Source organism: Sinocyclocheilus grahami, unplaced genomic scaffold (assembly GCF_001515645.1).
Source record: "Sinocyclocheilus grahami isolate Dianchi unplaced genomic scaffold, SAMN03320097.WGS_v1.1 scaffold11.1, whole genome shotgun sequence".
Taxonomy (NCBI): Eukaryota; Metazoa; Chordata; class Actinopteri; order Cypriniformes; family Cyprinidae; genus Sinocyclocheilus; species Sinocyclocheilus grahami.
In genome coordinates, this window is record NW_015505190.1 from 1803483 (window position 1) to 1824436 (window position 20954).

The 20954-nt window shown below is 40.3% G+C and overlaps 1 protein-coding gene across 1 annotated transcript in view; it reads left to right on the forward strand.

The window, feature by feature from the left end:
* Window positions 1-6636: 6636 nt before the first annotated feature.
* The window catches only part of znf1035 (zinc finger protein 1035), a 35302-nt gene continuing 20984 nt past the window's right edge, over window positions 6637-20954 (forward strand). The window contains exons 1-2 of the mRNA XM_016285755.1: window positions 6637-6905; window positions 7503-7574. The gene's annotated coding sequence lies outside the window, so the exon portion shown is untranslated. The remainder of the gene's footprint in view (window positions 6906-7502; window positions 7575-20954) is intronic.

Consider the following 20954-nt stretch of genomic DNA (forward strand, 5'->3'; position numbering starts at 1 on the left):
CACCCAGAGCAGTGGGTGGTCATTTTTGCTGTGGCGCCTGGGGTACCGTAGAGAGCAATACTTGGCTCTCTCTTCTTATCTGTATACTTAATACAGCTTTACTGGTCATTCCAACCTGATAATCCCACACTTTCATCCTGTCTTTCTAACATCATGGACTGAAAAACAGGAAAGAAAGTGACGTGGCCAAGTATGGTGTCTCATGGTCAGAATTTGTTCTCCGCATTTCACCCATACAGATGCACACACACACCCAGAGCAGAACAGTTGGGGATTCGGTATCTTGCTCAAGGGTCTCACCTCAGTCATGTTATTGAAGTGGAAGAGAGCGCTTGTCACTCCCTGCCACGACAATTCCTGCCAGTACCAAGACTCGAACCCACGATGTTTGGGTTACAAGTCTGACTCTCTAACCATTAGGCCATGACTGCCCCTGACTTATGGATGAAGGAATGTCATGTCCAGGTCAACCTTGCAAAAGCTAAACTCATTGACGTACCAGCCAGGCCATCAATTGTATACAACAACACCACCAAACAGCTAAACCCAACAACAATAGCAGGCATCTTTTGGAAGTATTTAACAACCATCCAATCAACTGCCCAGTTTATGCTTTTTAACATAAAGAAAATTAGCACACTCCACTCTGATTATGCTGTGTAGTTCTGGGTCCAGACTCTTTACATCCCAAAATGGAAAACTGAAATGCTTTACTATCTGGCCTTCCAGCTGTCAAGACTTGCAGATGATCCAAAATGTTTAAGAGCATCTGGTCTTCAGTCAGCCAAAATTGTGCCCCATGTCACATCTCAGTTGACTCACTGCCTATAGGCATCTACATCAAATTCAAGGCTCTGATGCTAATGAACCAAACCCACCTCTCTGTCTGCATTCTCCCATACCCTGGAGTCAGTCAAAGAACACATGATGGTGCCATCACATTGTGGTACAAGGTCACTTCCAAAAGCCTTCACCCTGTCCCTCTCCCTCAGCCTTCATCTTAACAATGCAAGCCACTGTCATCTTTAAGAAATGGCTAAATACATATTTGCTTTTGATAAAGCATCTTCTAAATTAGTGTGTCATGGGTAGGTCACTTTGGTCGGTTTATTCTTGGATTGGAGATAGAACACTGACACTCCTATTGTCTTGTCATTGTGAGAATACGATTACAAGTTTGGTTGGGCCGTATGCTCTTCTGTCCACATTAGTAGTTTTGTGTGCAGAGCGTGGTCTTTGGATCCCAACACTTCTGTCTAGTTTGGTTTTTGTTCTGTGTCATGATTCAGACATTCATGCTCTGTGTGTGTTGTCTTTTCTTGTTAGTGCATGGGATGAGTATTTACTCATTCTCCATGTGCTCTGTTAGCACAAAGCCGATTTTTTGGTAAGTTCGCGTTTAGTTTGACCAAACTTTAAGTTTTCAGGCTCAAGAAGATAGGTTTGTTTGAGCGGGTTTCATCACTATGGTAACTTACGCTACACAGCTACCCTGCTCTGGAGCAGGTTTTAATCTGGGTTAGAGATCGCAGAGATTGTGACATATATCTGATGCAATAAAGCCACTCCCTTGTATCTCTAGCTCCAAATTAATGCAGTTAGAATTTTAGAGACAAAATTGCCTGACATTTGCGGCTACTTATATCGAGCTTTGTAATCTCGCTGATCCTGATCTAAACTAGGTTGGATTTGTTTGGTTTTGCCAACTCTAAACCTACTAATAAACTCTGACTTTGTTAATCTCGCTTTGTGCTACAGGCCACTGGTCTCACTGTGTAAGTTTGTGTGGTTTCGAGTTCGCTTGGGCCAATCAATCTTCTGTCCACGTGTGTTGTGTTCTGTTCTGTGTGGCACACGGTTCATGTTTACATTAGCCACATGCTTTCATGTCATTTTTTGTCTTGTGCTGTGTAGCTTGCGGTTCGTTTTTCTTCACTGGTCATGTGGTCTTGTTTTTGTTTGGTGTGAGCACATGACTTTTCTTGGTTGTTTCTATGTGCCATGTGCTCTCCTGTCTATTGTCTAACCCCACCGTCTTGTTACCTGATTATTTATTTTGTTTGCCTCACCTGTCCTCCCCCAATACCTGCTTTGTCTGCTCTCTCTATTTATTTTCCTTCTGTTTTCAGTTCTGTGTCAGTTCATCATTTTCTGCCTTGCCCCGCCAAGCCCTGCTACTGGTCCTGTTTTCCCCTACGGGATAGTTTTTGTTGTTTTATTTTTTATTAAATAAAAGCCCATATTGAACTCTGCATCTGAGTCCTCGCCCCTTCCCTTCTGAAACCCTGACACAGTGGTTCCTAACCATGTTCCTGGCCCCCAACACTACACATTTTGCATGTCTCCACAATCAAACACACCTGATTTAGCTCATTGGCTTATTAGTAGAGACTCCGCCTGCGTTCGAAATCACCTCTTATACCCTCAGTCACTATTCCCTAAATTAGTCCACTAATATAGTGCACTTGAAGGAAAATGAGCGAGCGAATTCAGACACTGAGTGCACCAGAAAGGGCTGCTGCTTTTGCGCTTGCTGCTTAATAATCATTTGAAGCAAATGAAAACTAGCGTGTAACTATTTAAATCAATTGAAAAGAAATGTATACCTTTTGATATTATGCTGTACCCACATTGGACAAGTGGTTTGTAAAATGGATGAGTGGATTATTCAGCTGCAGAAGCCATGACATTTTTTTGGTTATGGGTATTCTGTAGCCATTGAGTGTTCTTCGGTTGTACACCTGGGCTGCGTTCCAGTCCATTTTTTTATGCCCTTCATTCGCAAACTTCCCTCCATCTCATTTACTCAGATGTACATCATTGATTACATTGCATGAGTGCCCACTACTGGTGGAACCCTTGCAATGGGCTGAACTGGAACGTCCTAAGCCCTTGATCACTTGGAATCTGCTATGGAGATTGTTTATTGTTGAAATTTTTCCCCTTTTGAATTTATTTAGTGCAGCATTCTATATGTAAATAGGTATGCTTTGGCTGTTAGAAAAGTAAAAAAAAACAATTTATATACTATAGAATTGTTTGGGGTGGGGATAAATTAAACGCAATCTGCGATGACGTCATAATCGGGTTGCATTGTGGTCTATGGAGCGGCCTGAAGTGTGCATATGAAGCAGACTCGCTCACTCTGTCAAAATCTAGGGGTTGAGGGTCTGTCCATATAAACTTCCCTCGTCCACTTTACGAAGTGGAAAGTACTTCAAAATGGCAGCGGGGATTCCCCCGAGGGGAAGTTTATAGAGAAGTTCACGAATGCGTGTCTAAAAGTGGAGTGGAACGCAGCCCTGGGGTGCTTCTCAATATCCCTCCTCATTTCCTCGCTCCTCCTTCCTCCATCTTATGACCCGGAAACTGATCAAGCTCAGCCATCTTGTAGGACATCCCAATGCTCTGATTGCACCATGAGGGGCAAGAAGATTGAGGAGTGAGGAGGCTTCTTGAGGGGTCATGAGTGAGGATACAGAGGTGTATCCTATGCGGAAGTCTTTTTCTGCAAATAAAAAACTGATGCACATATAAATTCTCTTCCCCCTTCACATCTGCTGGACATTGGCCTTGTAGGAGCAGGATTGGACACCTCTGCTGTAAAAGACGAAATGTAAATAAAAATGCTTATTTGCAGTGCCCAATCTTATATTATGTGTAGATCAAGACAAAGAATGTTAAAAATTTAAAAATGTTATTTCTAACACAATACTAACACATACTATTAGCATCAGAAACTGGCAAAGCAACCAAAGATACATAAAGCGACTCTTTACATCATGTGACCCAGTGCTTCTCAAACCTGTCCGGGGGGGCACTGCATGTCTCTCTTATTGTGCTTTTCCACTGCATGGTACGGCTCGGTACGGTTCACTTTTGGGGGTTTTTCCACTGGGTACAGTACCTGGTACCTGGTACTTTTTTAGTACCACTTCGGTTGAGGTTCCAAGTGAACCGTACCGTTACCAAAACGTGACGTGTAAACTCTGCTGATCACGGATTGGCCAGAGAGAATCGTCACTACTTGCGTCGCTGAACTTGCGACACAAACACAACAGAACCGCTAGATTTAAATCAGCACAGCCAGCAAAGGATAGAACGCAACTGTTTTGAACGAGCGCACCTTTTTTAACAACCAAAAAGTGGCTGTTTCGCTGTCTGTTGAGGAAATAAAGACGTTCTTCTCGTTGATAGCAGAGGAGCAGATCCAGCAAGAGCTTGATGGGGCGACGCGGAAGGAAAAAGTTTTTCAGGAGTCACGGCAGTAGAGGCGGCGCAACTATAAATGACATGTGAATAATCCCGCCCACTCTAAAGGGGTACTGAACTGCAGTGGAAACGCGAGCCAAGCCAAGTCGTACCACGCAGTGGAAAAGCGCCATTATTGAACCCAACCATTTTGGGTTTGGCAGTCTCTGCTAATGAGTTGAATCAGGTGTGTTAGATGAGGGAGACATCCTAAATATGTGGTAGGGGTGTCTAGGACAGGTTTGAGAAGTACTGAAGTAACCAACCTGGATAAATAGGTTTTGTGATGGGAATTGACAGTCAGTTTCAACCCTTACAAAACATTGATTGGTCTACCTCAACTACAACTCAAACTCTGTCTCAGACAAAACATACAACAAATAAGCCCAATGTTTTTTTTAGAAAGGCTGTTACTTAACACTGTGATCTGTAAGGTATTTACTGGTTCTTGGTCCTGTACAAGTCAGCCTCAAGATTCAGACAAAACCCCAGATACCCATACACCGAAAGAAACTAACTATACTGTGACACGTTACTTAAACTTCTCCATTGTAGAATTGGCCAATGACTGTTTTTTTCCTGACAACATAAAAAGCCATTTAAAGGTTTTAAATGATTTAGATCTTGATTAAATGGTAATATTTTTGTGTTCTGTACAAATATGTCCTTACTTTCTTACTCATCTACTCTAAGCATTTATGTAGTGAACTTGTCCACAGTTCATAAAAAGTGATCACCATTTGCTGCTTGTTGGAATAACACTTGCTCAGTTGTACATTGTTGTATTATATGCTGTTCTGTATGATCTTAGTTGATATAATGTTTCCACACAATTCACAGACATTTTTGTTATTTCAGGTAAGGTAGACAATGGGATTAGACTCTTGAGTCTTCTCTTACCTTAAGAGAATATCACAAGGGAGCTTGGTACTCCAAAACATTTGTGGATATCAGGTATCGAATGGACTTTCAGGGGCTACAATAGAGTGAACAAAACTGATCTGTGAAACTTGCCCATGTGCCCCTTTCTGACTGAGAGTATGTCACTGGATTTTTTTAAATACACTTTTTCTTGTAGTCTTGTAAGCTGCAAGTGTCCATTGACACATTGCCCCCTACCTCCCATTTAGAGTCAAGTCCTTGTACAATGACTACAATGATGAATTTCTTAATAGTCTTATGTAAACCTTGACAAGTCTTATTTCCACCAGAGTCAAGTATATGTACTGTTTAAAATGTTTTGTATTGAGTAAAGGCTGATTAGTTTTGTTTTTAAATCAATTTCAGTGAGTGGCACAACAACACTGTGTTAAGGTAAACTGGTATAAGAGGTCCTAACTGTTTGCCAGAGTCTGTAGCCTACCAAAGTGAATGCAAGCTTATATTTTGGTAATACATATCAATATACCGTAATTACATAATAGATACCCCATGTTCTCTGTTTATAATAATATATGACCAGAATGTATGGGTTTGATTAGACTTTTTTTCCTGTTTAATTGTCCACTTTTGCTATGAGTGACAGCTCTCTAGTATTGTATCAATGGCTCTCGGAGGTACAACTCGGGGAATAAAAGAGAGGGATTAAGTCTAAAAAAAAATTGAAATTATTTTAAGGATAATGAGTGAAGTGTTGTGGTCAATCAAGAACAGTCAACATCAAGAAGACTAGGGGGGATATGAAAACCGTTACAGTCCTTGAACAAAAGGGAGCCTTTCTCTAGGTGGAGCATGCATGCATCTTTGTCAGGACCTCCCTTGGGGTTAAAAGACAAGCATTTACAATAATTGAGCCTAGGACTTGCTCTAAGGAAAGAAGTGAATGAATTGTCTCAGTGCCAGGTTTTTTTTATATATATAATTATTTTATTTTAAGACTCCATATTAATCTGATGTATCACCTTAAACCTTAAGCAAGAGGAACCACATTAAAATATCATTAGTTGTTTATTGCAATTGCCTTTTGCAAATCTAAAATGTTTCCTGTAACACAACAGTCCACATGGCTTAAATGTTTACAGTAGGTTACTAGGTGCAAAGGTGTGGTTGGCTCCAAAATCGGTTTTGTGGCATTTTTGTCACTGTACATTTAGCAGCAGTATGGTAACTATGGAATATCTTACAGAACAAAGAACAAGATAGGTGGTGTGGATTGTTGGACCTCTGGGTAAACTGACGTCCTCAAGTTCTTTGACAAGAAACCGTAAGGTCCAAGACTGCACCCTGCAACAGTCTCAAAGGCATGGTGTAGGATGGTCGACAGAGTATCTAACAAGCTCCTCCCACAACATCGGCAGCCATTTTAAGGTACGTTCCTTAGATAACATGCGCAAAAAATGCTTCCACACGTTGGACATCGAAATGGAGGCCCCGTAGAACTGAAGGCGGGTCTTTCTCTCTATTCGCCGTCTTCTCATAGGTTCCAGTGGTCGGGTGTCACGAAATATCCCGGGTTGAGCCACATTGTTTGGTGAATGTGCAACGAGTTGTGCTAACACCGAACACTTAAAGATTTTGTTTTAAATAATGAATAGTGTTACAAGCATCTTAAACTTGAACTGAAAGTTTTGGAATATCTTGGGTGCGCATTGCGCAACGGGAAGGTGCGTAGTCGTACAAAGGAAAACGGCAGCAGCAGGAAGCCGAGCACGACGGTGAGTACGAGCAGTTATAAGGGGGAATGAGCTCGTAGGGAGAAGCTTATACCGCTTTGTGGCGTAATTAAACAGGGTGGTATAACACTGGGTGTATGCACTAGGTAAGATTTTAAATTAAAATTGGTATGTTGGTTTTCGTTGTTTCTCGGATCGCGAGTTCTTGTTTGTGTGCTCGGACTCCAGGTTTCAAGCATGCAGCCCATTTTGTTTTGTGACGTTGGACTTCCATGTTCCTAGCCAGCCAGCTTAGCTTCGTGCATTTATCTTTCAGATTGCTCGGTTAGCATTATGTAAACAACCAAATAACTCAAATGACACCATGAACGTTTTAAGCATGAACACGGGTGTATTTACATAACGTTACTATACTCGACACCTCTGATAATTTACGTTACTGACTAGTAGATTTTTTTTCTTAGTGACACTTGCATCAGTTTATATCAATATATAATCGCGTTTAATGAATATTTGTAGTTTACAGAATTAGAAACTAGTATGTTTAAGATACTGTTTTTATTCATCTAATGTTAGTTACAAGTTTTTCCCCTCAGAGAAATAAATGCTTGATAATGATTTTAGCTTTTCTTTTTACAGAGTGGATGACTAAGGACCAAACAGTGATAACAGTACTGAGTTTGCTTATGGAATGTGTACTGGCATATTAGGGTGAGTAGACTTTACTAATTTTGTTGGCTGTTTTTATTTATAAACAATATACATTATAGCTCATAGAATTTATGGGTGTTTAGTTGCATTCATGCACAGATAAAGATGAATTCCCCTATTGGGAATGAGAGGAATCATTATTGCATGATCTTATTTTACAAAATAATAGCCATGTGTAAACACTTTGCCCACTCTGTCAAAGCAGTGCCTTTTTACATTACTACATACATATTTATATAACATACAAGTTGGTGTGTTATAACATCTTACAAGATGGTCAATGGTGGCATACTCACTGCCTGCACATCATCCAACATGAGCATCACATTTAAGTGACTTGAATGCAGCCATTTGTGTACGTGCCAAGACAACATGGGTTGTTTATAATAGAATAGTCTATAATATGTTAATATAGATAGTTGATACTAGGCTTTGCTTGTCAACAGCACTGTGCAGCTTAATGTATTTAAACTGTTGAAGACTAATTAGTTCTCACATTTCGTTTACACATTCAACAGTCACTTTACAGGTCATTCATATAATTTGCTATACTATTAAACCTATATAGTGGTAGTAAGAATACTAAAGCAGTTGTAAACGTGTTAACAAATTACCTTTCCTTCACTGCAATTTTAAAAGTGTACTCAGTAAATGTTTCCTCGTTTAAAAAAAAAAATTTAACCTCTAAATGAAAAGAACATAAGCTGAATATTCTAGTATTCATACCAGTAACCTCATAAAAGCTGCATCTGCTACGTGTAAGCATCACTGCAGCAGGCTCATGTTGTGCTCTTACATACGTGTAATGGTATTGTACCTTTAATCATTATAACAGTTCAGTATTATCTTTAATTAAAGTGCCTTTAATAATTATTACAGTTCAGCATATTGATCTTATTTAAACCATGTTGTAAAACACTGTTAAAGGGGTCATATGATGCGATTTCAATTTTTCCTTTCTCTTTGAAGTGTTACAAGCTCTTGGTGCATAAAGAAGATCTGTAAAGTTGCAAAGACTAAAGTCTCAAATCCAAAGAGATATTCTTATTAAAAGTTAAGTCAACCACGCCTACCTAAAACACCTCGTTCTAACACGCCCTCACATGTCTACGTCACGATGTGGGAAGATTTGCATAACACCACCAAAATCTTCACGCAAAGAAAGAAGACATAACTTTTATTCTCGCTGTAGTATAGTTGCTGCCGCCATGTCGTGAAGATGCTGTGCGGTTCGTTGTGAAAGCGAAACTACTTTGTTTGGCCTTCCAAAAGAGGACACAACTAGAATTCAGTGGTTAAGTTGTATTTAAAACACTGTTCCAGAACAGTTCACCCCAAATATTCAGATGTGTGCAGCGCATTTTATAGACGAGGACTGTTTCCTGAACCTGCAGAGTAGCCTACAATGCGACAAAGACAATGTGCACAAAGGCTGTTTCTATAAAGTGAGGCAGTTCCAACTTTGCAAGGACAGTCTGGCGCTTCTGACTCACAGCCTGTAAGTACGTTTTTTATATTTAAAGAATTTGCCACTGACGATTCAGACGCGAGTTTTGAGCAGTGTAGAGAAGAGCTTGTTGTTTGTCGTTTCTCCGATCACAAATGCAGACATGGTTTTATGTTTATGCGGCGCGATACGCAACGTGTAAAAAGACAGTATAAGTCATTATAATCAGTAATTATGTCCCCTCTGGATGCAACAAAGGCCTCGTTTATAATGGATTTTAATGTTTTTGTCTCTTTGCTCCGGCCAGGACACGACATCACAGTATGGTAAGGGTGTAACATTTCCGTCACACGCTTGAGGTATTCGGCCAATCACAACGCACTGGATAGCTGGCCAATCAGCGTACACCTTGCTTTTCAGAACAATGAGCTTTGTAAAAATCGACGCGTTTCAGAAAGGCGGGGCATAGAGGAGCAACAATAATGTACATTGTGAAAAATAATGTGTTTTTTTAACCTTAAACCGCATAAACGCATTGCATTACACCAAATACACAACATAATGTTCTTTTTAGCAATGTCATATGACCCCTTTGAAATTAAAACATGGAAGAAATAGCGTATTGTCATTTATTCTTTTAAACAAAAGTTGTAATAATTGTTGTAGTAGTAGCTAAACCGAAGTTTTATTTTGACGGGTTGCCATGAGGACCTTTTAAGTTTCTGTTGTATGTGTATACCATAACAGATGTATATGATATGACGATAGTTTTACTAAAATGTAACGGTCAAATGCTCATGAAGTAAGTCTCAGAGCTGTTCTGGGGATGTTGTTCATGTATTTATGTCCTCATTTAGTGAGACGGCAGATGCTGAAAACACTGCGAGCGTCACGCACTTCAGTATGCGTGTAGTAAACAAAACCGCGCGTCTGTGCCATTCACATATACAGAGACACGCAGAACATGCAGGATTCATATTTAAAGCAGCACTATGTAACTTTTGGCGCTCTAGCGGTTAATAAACAGAACTGCACACATCCCGCGGAAGAACATTCCAACCGGAGCTACTTCTCCAAGTTTGTCTATGGCGATTCACGCAGGTATGTGTTATTCCGCAGCGATGACGACCCGACCAGGCTACAATAGTCCAAATATAAGTACTTATAAGTGTACCGTAGTGATTACCGTAGTGGTGTTTTGCAACTTCAGTGTAGTGGATTGTGATTTATTGCAACTTCAGCAACGTCTGCTGCTGCCTTAGAGAGACAACTGATGCGTGATCATCGGTCAAACAGCACCTGATTACTTGGTTATCTTAGTTAGCGACTGATTGCGCTAATACTCTAAAAAACACACAAGGTTTACATATATACACAGTTAACTTATGTCTAAAGTGAAAGTAAACAGTTAAGAAAAAAACAGATGCGTGCAGCTCTTAAAGCAACCGTACTAAACATGCTGCCGATTGTCATTAAAGGGACAGTTCACCCAAAAATTTTAATTTTGTCATTATTTACTCTGTCATGTTGTACCAAACCTGTATTATTTTCTTTCTTGTGCTGATCACAAAAGAAGATATTTTGAAGAATGTGGGTAACCAAACAGTTACTGGTCCCCACTGACTTTGATAGTAGGAAAAAGAAATATGAAAGTCACTGGGGACCAGCAACTGTTGGGTTTCCCACATTCTTCTGTTGAAAATACAAGTTATTTTGAAGAAAGAAACTCATTCAGGTTTAAAACAACTTGAGAGTGAGTAAATGACCATTTTAATTATTGGATTGGATGAACCGTTGCTTTAATACAGTTGCTAAAATTCAGCAGTGATAAAATAACTTGAAATTTTCAACAACTTTTCACATATCTTTTTGCTAGGGCTGTGCAAAAACCTAATGCGATTTTCATGCGCATCTCGTCAGTAAAGGCGCTCCTGTGATTAGTAGTAAATCTCCAGCACGTGCTTTCAGATTGAGTGCATTTACTACACAGAGCCGTAGTTCACTGACAAGCTACGCAAAATCGCGTTCAAAATCGCAAGCGATTCATTGCTGATTATGAACGTGATTTTGTGTAGCTTGTCAGTGAACTACAACTCTGTCGTAAATGCGCTCCATCTGAAGAACGTGCTGGAGATTTACTACTAATCACAGGAGTGTCTTTACTGACGAGATGCGCATGAAAATCGCATTAGATTTTTTTTGCACTAAATAGTATCGATAACATCGATACGTACCAATATCGATAAGCAGTATCGGTATCAATAAAATGTAAACGATACCCATCCCTAGGTCTGGTCTTTAATAAGCAAACAAAAATCACAATAAATTGTAATATCGAATCGCAATCGTTATATGATTGCAATACTCTATCACAATATATATTGAAACGGCACACAAGTTTCGGGATAGTATTGAATTGGCAGATTAGCGTTTCGTCCCAGCTCTAGTGATTATGTTGTAAGGTTTTTGTTTTTTTCCCCCCTTTACTCGGTTTCATACTATACACATCAATAATGTACATTCTTGGATTACTTCTCAATGTGATTCTGTGCGTTGTTGGTGGTTTGTAGTGTTATAAGGCTGCTTCACTGCACGGTAAATGGATAGCAGTGGGTTTTATGCCTGCAGGGGCGGCTCTGACCTAATGCATGTTCACGCTCACCGCTCGATGCTGCTGAATCTCTCCTTGATCTGTGTAAGGGAGCAGCGAGTCGTCATGATTGGTTTCGTTTCACTTCTCTTTTTTGTGCCCTTCCCTATGTCTCATGTCAATCTCAGATGTATGTCATTGATTATGTTGTACAAGTGCCCACTGTTGGCGGAACCCTTGCAATGGACTGATTTAGAACGTCCTAAGCCAGTCCTTCTCAAAATCTGGACTCCGGACGGGGAGGGGATTTCAATCTGGACCTGGCTCTACTTCGTATTTCAAGTTCACTCGTATCCCTCAGCCTTCCATGTATACACGCGCAGAAACGCACACACTCACACACAGGGGCGCATCAACCAGTGTTGCAGTGTTTACCGACTTTTTTGTAAGACCAAGCGCATTGCAACTTGCAACATTTTGAATAAACCTTAGCTTTCATTCAGTAGAATGTCACCGGTTTTGCCCCGCGAGCACGAGGTTTTGACATCCCGACGCAGCTCGTCTTTCTCGGCAGAGTTGGCAGCACATTCAATGGACCAAACCGCAGCAGACTTGTGAATGAATGAGTACAGAACAGCATTTCCAAAAATCACTTACTGTTGACTGTGCATATGAACATGAATATAGCTAGTTTGTCTGTAAATATGCACATAGTTTGTTACACGGACAGACATTTGTGCTGCATGATATATAAAATAAAATTCACTGCTGTATGCGTATTGCAGTTATAATTCAAGATTTTAGCAATTCCGTTGAAGTGACTGCAGGTTACATTGAAGTACTATTTCAGAAAAAGAAAATAGCCTATGTAAATAAGAACGGCTTTATGGGGCCTTTAGTTTAAAGGGGTCATATGATGCTATTTTAAAGATCATTATTTTGTGTATTTGGTGTAACAGAATGTTGACATGCTTTAATGTTCAAAAAACAAATACTGTACATTATTGTAGGTCCTCTGTGACCCGCCTCTCAAACACCGTTTTTACTACCTTCAGCCCCTGAAGCGAAACACAAGAAACAGAAATACTGCAAAATAATAATAATAACGAGACGAAATAACGTTATAACGTTTCGTTTCGTCTCGTTTTGGTCAACGAAAATTAAGAGACATTTTAGCATAGTTTTTATTTTGTAAGCCACATTTCGTCTCGTTTTTATTAGTCAACGGTATTGCATTGTACATTTAATTATCGTCATCGTCACATGACCAGCATTTTCGTCTCGTCTCGTTTTCGTCACGTGATAAAGGTTCGTATGTTATGACAGGCAGTTCACTCTCCTGTGATGTGACCCTGTTCCCCTCACACACACACAACGCATTACTCTGCGCTGCGCAAAACTCCGCATTTGAACAGTCAATAGCAAATACTTAAACTGATAACAAAACATACTTGCAGTCGCTGATTCAGAAGCGCAAGATCGTCATAGCAAAGTCAGAATTGACTGCTTGATTTGTTGATTTTATTTTATTTTCATGTGGGGGCATGTTAGAACGAGCCGTTTTAGGTAGGTGTGGTTGACTCTTAACTTTTATAAAGAATATCTCTTTGGATTTGAGACTTTAGTCTTTGCAACTTTACAGATCTTCTTTATGCACCAAGAGCTTGTAACACTCCAAAGAGAAAGGAAAACTTGAAATCGCATCATATGACCCCTTTAAGAAAAATGCAGTACTGTATGTAACAGTTCAGAGTGTAAATGCAAGTATGACTTGATGACGTAATTAATATGATAATTAGTAGGGCTGTCCCTAATAGTCAACTAATCATTAGTGACGTGACATGTGGCCAAGTATGGTTCCATACTCAGAATTAGTGCTCTGCATTTATCCCATCCCATCCAAAGTGCACACACACAGCAGTGAACACACACACACCGTGAACACACACCCGGAGCAGTGGGCAGCCATTTTTTGCTGCGGCGCCCGGGGAGCAGTTGGGGGTTCGGTGCCTTGCTCAAGGGCACCTCAGTCGTGGTATTGAAGGTGGAAGAGAGCGCTGTACACTCACTCCCCCCACCTACAATTCCTGCTGGTACGAGACTCGAACCCCGCAACCTTGGGTTACAAGTCCGAATCTCTAACCATTAGACCACGACTTCCCTTAAAGTCATGTCGACCAGAAGAGGCTTGATCGATCAATTTTATTAGTCGCAGGAAAAAAAAATATCCACAGGTGAAGTCACGCAGTCCTTGACTAACGCCCGTTAACGGCTAGTCTATGGTAATACTGTACATCGGGCAGGACATCCAAACGCACGTCTATCACTCATCGACCTCAAATATGGCTTATCTGAAATATGTGAGTATTTAGCAACTTTACATGCCCGCTCAATCTAATGTTAACCTAGAAAAATGTGCGCTATTCCGTGTCTGTGCGGAGTGTGGAGCTGAACAGTAGCACTCACTGCAGGACAGACTGAGGCGCCGGTGTGCTCACTTGCTCTTAAAATTGTCATTTTTGCTCATACAGAGAGTAATTCATTTTTCAAATATGTAGAGACTACGTTTATTTGTGTGCACTTATAATAACAACAAAATGCGCTTTTGTAAAATAATGCAAGCAAACATGATGCACTTTCTCAGTCTCTGTGAACTTGAGCGCCAAACTCCGTGTATATCTTTGCCTTACAGACATTAAAAATATATTGAGTAGCCTATAGAGAGAGTGAAATGTCTACTTTCAAGTGAACCAGTTCAAATGGAAAACAAATATTCTCAGATTATGTAATCCGTATGAAACATGCATACAGGCGCATCACTACTGCGGAGATGACGAGTCAGTGTCGCCGACTCAATCTCTTAAACCGAAAACAAAGAGAGCACTAATTTATCAAATTATTAAAATGTTAATGCAGTCTCCTTATTGTTTTTCCCTGACACATTCATAATCATTACTTCTGCTGGTACGCTGTGGCAAGCTTTATGCGTGTGCTTGAGCGCTTATTAGGCTGTGTAGGCAATTAAATTTAAGGTACAATATCTAAGATTTTTGTAATAAAATATCCAAAAACCACTTGCACAGTGTTATATATTTCATGCAATTGTGTACTTGCGTTATCTCAAAAGTTCCCAAGGATTTGATAATCTTTAGTCGAGGGCAGCCCTAATAATTGGCATATATAAAGTTGAATTATCATATAAAGTTATAAGCATATTTATTAAAAACTAGTCCTAAGGCCTTGATCATTTGGAATTTGCTTTAGATTGAATTTATTATAATTTATTTAGTTTGATGTAGCATTCTAGGTAGGTATACTTGATGTAATTACTTAAACGTAATTAAACCTGTGGTAAAATAATTGCAGTCTGTGGTGATGTCACAGTTGTGTTGCTGTGTGGTATGTAGAGCTGCCTGAACTGTACATATGAAGTAGACTCATTCCCTCAGTCAAAATCGAGGGGCTTGAGGGTCTGTCCATGTAAACTTTCCTTGTCCACTACACAAAGTGGAATACACTTTAAAATGGCAGTCAGGAAGTGCTGCAAGTGAAAATGCTTAGGAAAGTTTGTATACGACGATTGTATGTCTTAAAGCAAAGTGGAGCAACAGCCCACTGCTTTTCAAATATGTCCTGAAGACCCCCCACCCCAACACAATGTCATAATGGCTGTCTCCCATGTTGGACACACAAAATTGAGTCCTGAAGTCTCTGCTAGTGAGCTGATGTGTTGAATCAGCTGTGTTAGATAAGGGATTAAAGTTACTTTGTTGCCCATGATACCTAATTGAATCCTTTAAGTTGTTGGGATATGGAAGGTGTGCCCAATTGACAAGGATGCATTTTAATTGGTTGTTTGACAGGTTTGAGAACCTCTGGTCTAAGCCTGTATTTTGAATTTAGATCCAGCCCTAATCAAGTGCTTCTGAGCCAACTACTCAAGTTGTTTAGGTTGTGTGATTTTCTTTTCTTACCCCAAACCAGTTAACCCACCTTGCAGCTGATTATATTTGTCAACTCAATCACGCAGTCAACTGTCAAGTAAAGAGTAGACTTTTTTTTTATTGATTCAGTTCAGAAAAATCATGGAAGTATCTAATCGTGACAAACATGCTATCTACCAGCACAGATGTGTTGGAGCAGGGTTGAACTTGAAACTGCATCAAGGTAGCTCTCCAGGAGCAGGGTTGCCTCCCCCTGGTCTGAGCCGTTCCTCTCATGTGAACACAATTTCTTTGTATATTTTTTTTAAATGAGTAAAATACTTTAATTTTAATTAGCAAATTCAACATTAGCATCTGTTTATTGGTTTAATCATTGCCTGAAAGGTAGCTCTGAGAAATGTGCAATTATTTATCACACTTCTTGCCATCAGTGCTTTGTGTTGCATGTTATTGTGTTTGCATGGCACCCAGTCCACTTTAACCCTATCCAGAGGCAAATTGTTTAAAAATACATGCATTATCAAGAAGGTCAAGTTTACAACAACGGGAAGCCTAGCAGAAAAGTGAAGGCATGTTTTTTTTACTCTCTTCATTTAAGAACCAGTTTTTTGCTCTCTGCTCCCATCAGTTTTTGGTCTGTTTATGTCTAGTCATAAGTAAAAAGCGTTGGAAGCTTGCCACCTGCAAGTTAAAGGCTGGAATACGCTACAAAACTTTTGCATAGATTTTTGCCCCATTTTGCAGCTTATCCAACTTTGTATTAGTCAATGCTATTTGCTGAAAATCAGAGCTATTCTGCTGATATTGAGCAGTCTTGGATGACCGGTTTCACAGAAAATCTCAGAGTATTGGTTGGATTCTTTCCATTTTTTTAATTTTTTAATTTTTATTTTTTTGCTTCAGACTAGGATTCCATCCAGTTGGAAGATATCAAACATGTTTGATATTTTAAGCCTATTCCAGAACACACATTGTTCTGTTTACTTTATGTAAACTGCTGTCTGAAAAGGACAGTTTGAGAGTCACTTGTCTTTGTAAATATGGTTGTCAATCCCAAACACTGTGTGAATGTAGCCAATTTTTCTTAAGCCGTTTTAGTTTGTGATCGATTAACATGAGTAAGATATGGGAAACACAACACATTGTGCTATCCCTGGATGTGAAGTAGCAAAGTAGCACCTGTTCTACATGTTCTGCATGGTCTTCCAAAGGATACCTGGGAGTGGCTGAAGTTTATTTTTTCTACAAGGTATCTTTTACAGAATGGACAACTCTGCTCTTGGAGGGCCACTCTCTCTCAGATTTTAGTTCCAACCCTAACACCCGAACAAAGTCTTCAGAATTACTTGCATTTTACAGGCAGCCATGTTTTAATTAGGGTTGGAACTAAAATCTGTAGAAAAATGGCCTAACAGGAGTAGAGTTGCCCATCCCTGCCTTAGCTTCCTATGCCAGGCTCACATTGCACGATTTTCAAAGACGTCAGATTGCTGCTCTTCCCACACTGCATGACTGTCTGGGGTACCAACTATTTTTTTTTGTGTGTGCGCATACTACAGTCATGGCCAAAAGTTTTGGCAGTGACATAAATTGTTTTGCAAAGTTTGTTGCTTAAGCTGTTGTCGTGTTCATTCACATTGTTTCTAGATTATTGTGCAGAGTGATCAGATGCATTTTAAATAATTGCTAAATGCTTCATTGGCCAAAAAATGAACTTTTCACAAAAAAACCAAATTTCACTGTTTTTTGATCCTGACACAAAATGACCAGCTAACCTTAATTGACTACTCATATCAGCAGCACATGTTAAAGTGTGAATGAGTACTAGTCAGGAGAAATCACTATCATACTAATTAGCAGAGGTTGGGACCAAGTCATTGTTTTGCAAGTCACAAGTAAGTCTCGAGTCTCGGCATTCAAGTCTCGAGTCAAGTCCAGAGTCAAGACAGGCAAGTCCAAGTCGAGTTGCAAGTCCTCAGCTTTAAGAGTCAAGTCTTAAACCAGTCATTAGTGCTTTTTGCCCAAATTAGTGTCTCAGTATTAATTACCATATCAAATTCATAGTAATTTATATCAGGAAGGCAGGTAGAATGTGTTTTTACATAGTTCAATTTCATGTGGGATGGGTGCCCTTAGTAAAACTACTCAAGTTCAATTTAGGGATTGTGCCAAAATAGGATAAGCAGTGAAAAAAAAAAAAGCTTTTTATTAGTAACAGAATAGCAAAGACAACATAATTTCATAGAAATAACAGCTGCAACATAGTTTGCATGTGTGCATAAGAATAGCTATATGCTTCTAGGTGTTATATCCAAGTCAATGAGACATTATTTGGAACCTCAATCAACAGATTTAAAAATGCGCTATTGGCCTACAGACTGATTTACAACACGTGAATTCATTCATTTATCCCGAAAGAATTGGAAGGGACATGAGTGCCTGGTGAAGAGGGAGCCACCAAACTTCAAAATATTGAATATGAAGTCATTGAAAACAATAGTTTTGAGAATATGGTTGAGATCGTGAATGTGAGGCAGATGCTAAATGTACTCTGGAAGTGCGCTCTGATGATGACAGCGATGGTAAAATCATCTGCTCAAATTGAACCATTTAAAATTTCAGAAGGTAACGAAATATGCTTAACTTTATTCTTCTGTAATTGTTCTTAAAATATCAAGAGTTTTTTGCTATTGCTGCAGTTAAAGATCCATCCGTGCTGTGTGTATATATAGGTTCGGGTCGCAAAAGACCCGAATATGTAATAATGATTGGCAAAACATTCATGCATTTAAGGGTTAATGGAGGTTTAAAAAAAAAAATGCACATGCAATTAAAATATGTAACCGATCAAACAAAAACAGTGGAGATCTGACAAAAACAGGTCTCAGAGAGGTGTTTATTACAAATAAAAATTCAAATGGAAGCACATTGAGTTGGCAGAGTGTGAGGGTCGTGGCGGGATGCAGATCCGTCACACATGGTGCACCTCGATGTCGGACAAACAAAAGAAGTCAGGAATATTTAACAGCAGCGGTCACAGTGATGATGAGGCGAGCACCAGTGACGTGATCATGGCCGCGCATCTTATTTCTCATGCCCGCTCCGTGTGTCTGCTGGGCGGCGATCAAATGGGCAGGGCAGCGCTTTTCACGCACAAAGATCGCTACTAGACGAATCGTGTAATTTGTTGTTTTTATTTTTTTTTATCTGTTCTTTTGTCGTAAATTATGCTATTACTCCAGTAATTTATACTAGCCTATCCAGCGCTCCCTAAACGCAGTCTCTGGCTTATTGCCAGTCAAGCGCAAGCACGCTGCAGGGACGCGTCTATTACGACTTTGATCTGATCATAAAGTCTTTCCGAGTCACAGGGCTCAAGTCCAAGTCAAGTCTCGAGTCCTTGCTGATAAAGTCTAAGTCGAGTCTCAAGTCATCTTTAATTATGTCGAGTCGAGTCGCAAGTCATCAAATTTGGGACCTAAGTCCTAGTCAAGTGACTCGAGTCCACACCCCTGCTAATTAGATTGTAAGAGCAGACTGATTGCTATAAAAGGAGGGAAGAAGCGCTTCCAATCATTGTGTTCTTGTTAGCAATGGTTACCGCCGAAGAAACGCGTGCAGCCATCATCGCTTTGCATCAAAATGGCCTCACTTGCGAGGAAATTGCTACAAAGAATATTGCACCTGAAAGAACCATTTACCGGAACTTCAAGGAGAGATTTGACTGCAGTGAAGACGTCCCAGAGTGTCCAGCAAGTGCCAGGACCGTCTCCTCCTGAGGAGTCAGCTATATAATCGTGTCTCCAGCAGTGCAGAGCTTGCTCAGGAATAAAGACCCGAATATGTAATAATGATTGGCAAAACATTCATGCATTTAAGGGTTAATGGAGGTTTAAAAAAAAAAATGCACATGCAATTAAAATATGTAACCGATCAAACAAAAACAGTGGAGATCTGACAAAAACAGGTCTCAGAGAGGTGTTTATTACAAATAAAAATTCAAATGGAAGCACATTGAGTTGGCAGAGTGTGAGGGTCGTGGCGGGATGCAGATCCGTCACACATGGTGCACCTCGATGTCGGACAAACAAAAGAAGTCAGGAATATTTAACAGCAGCGGTCACAGTGATGATGAGGCGAGCACCAGTGACGTGATCATGGCCGCGCATCTTATTTCTCATGCCCGCTCCGTGTGTCTGCTGGGCGGCGATCAAATGGGCAGGGCAGCGCTTTTCACGCACAAAGATCGCTACTAGACGAATCGTGTAATTTGTTGTTTTTATTTTTTTTTATCTGTTCTTTTGTCGTAAATTATGCTATTACTCCAGTAATTTATACTAGCCTATCCAGCGCTCCCTAAACGCAGTCTCTGGCTTATTGCCAGTCAAGCGCAAGCACGCTGCAGGGACGCGTCTATTACGACTTTGATCTGATCATAAAGTCTTTCCGAGTCACAGGGCTCAAGTCCAAGTCAAGTCTCGAGTCCTTGCTGATAAAGTCTAAGTCGAGTCTCAAGTCATCTTTAATTATGTCGAGTCGAGTCGCAAGTCATCAAATTTGGGACCTAAGGCATAGTCAAGTGACTCGAGTCCACACCCCTGCTAATTAGATTGTAAGAGCAGACTGATTGCTATAAAAGGAGGGAAGAAGCGCTTCCAATCATTGTGTTCTTGTTAGCAATGGTTACCGCCGAAGAAACGCGTGCAGCCATCATCGCTTTGCATCAAAATGGCCTCACTTGCGAGGAAATTGCTACAAAGAATATTGCACCTGAAAGAACCATTTACCGGAACTTCAAGGAGAGATTTGACTGCAGTGAAGACGTCCCAGAGTGTCCAGCAAGTGCCAGGACCGTCTCCTCCTGAGGAGTCAGCTATATAATCGTGTCTCCAGCAGTGCAGAGCTTGCTCAGGAATGGCAGTAGGTTGGTGTGAGAGAATCTGCATGCACAGTGAGGCCAAGACTTTTGGACAATGGCCTGGTGTCAAGAAGGGCAGCAAAGAAGCCAGTTCTCTCCAAGAAAAACATCAAGGACAGAATGAAATTCTGCAAGAAGTACAAGGATTGGACCGCAGAAGACTGGTGCAAAGTTATTTTCTCTGATGAAGCTCCCTTTCAACTGTTTGGGACATCTGAAAAATCGATTGTTTGGTGAAGAAAAGGTGAACGCTACCATGAGTCCTGTGTTGTGCCAACATTGAAGCATCTTGAGACCATCCATGTGTGGGGTTGCTTTTCAACCAAGGGAGTGGGCTCTCTCATAATTCTGCCTAAAAACACTGCCATGAATAAAGAACGGTGTCAAAACGTCCTGCAAGAGCGACTTCTTCCAGTGAACCATGAGCAGTTTGGTGATTTATCCGTGCATTTTCCAGCATGATGGAGCACCATGTCACAAA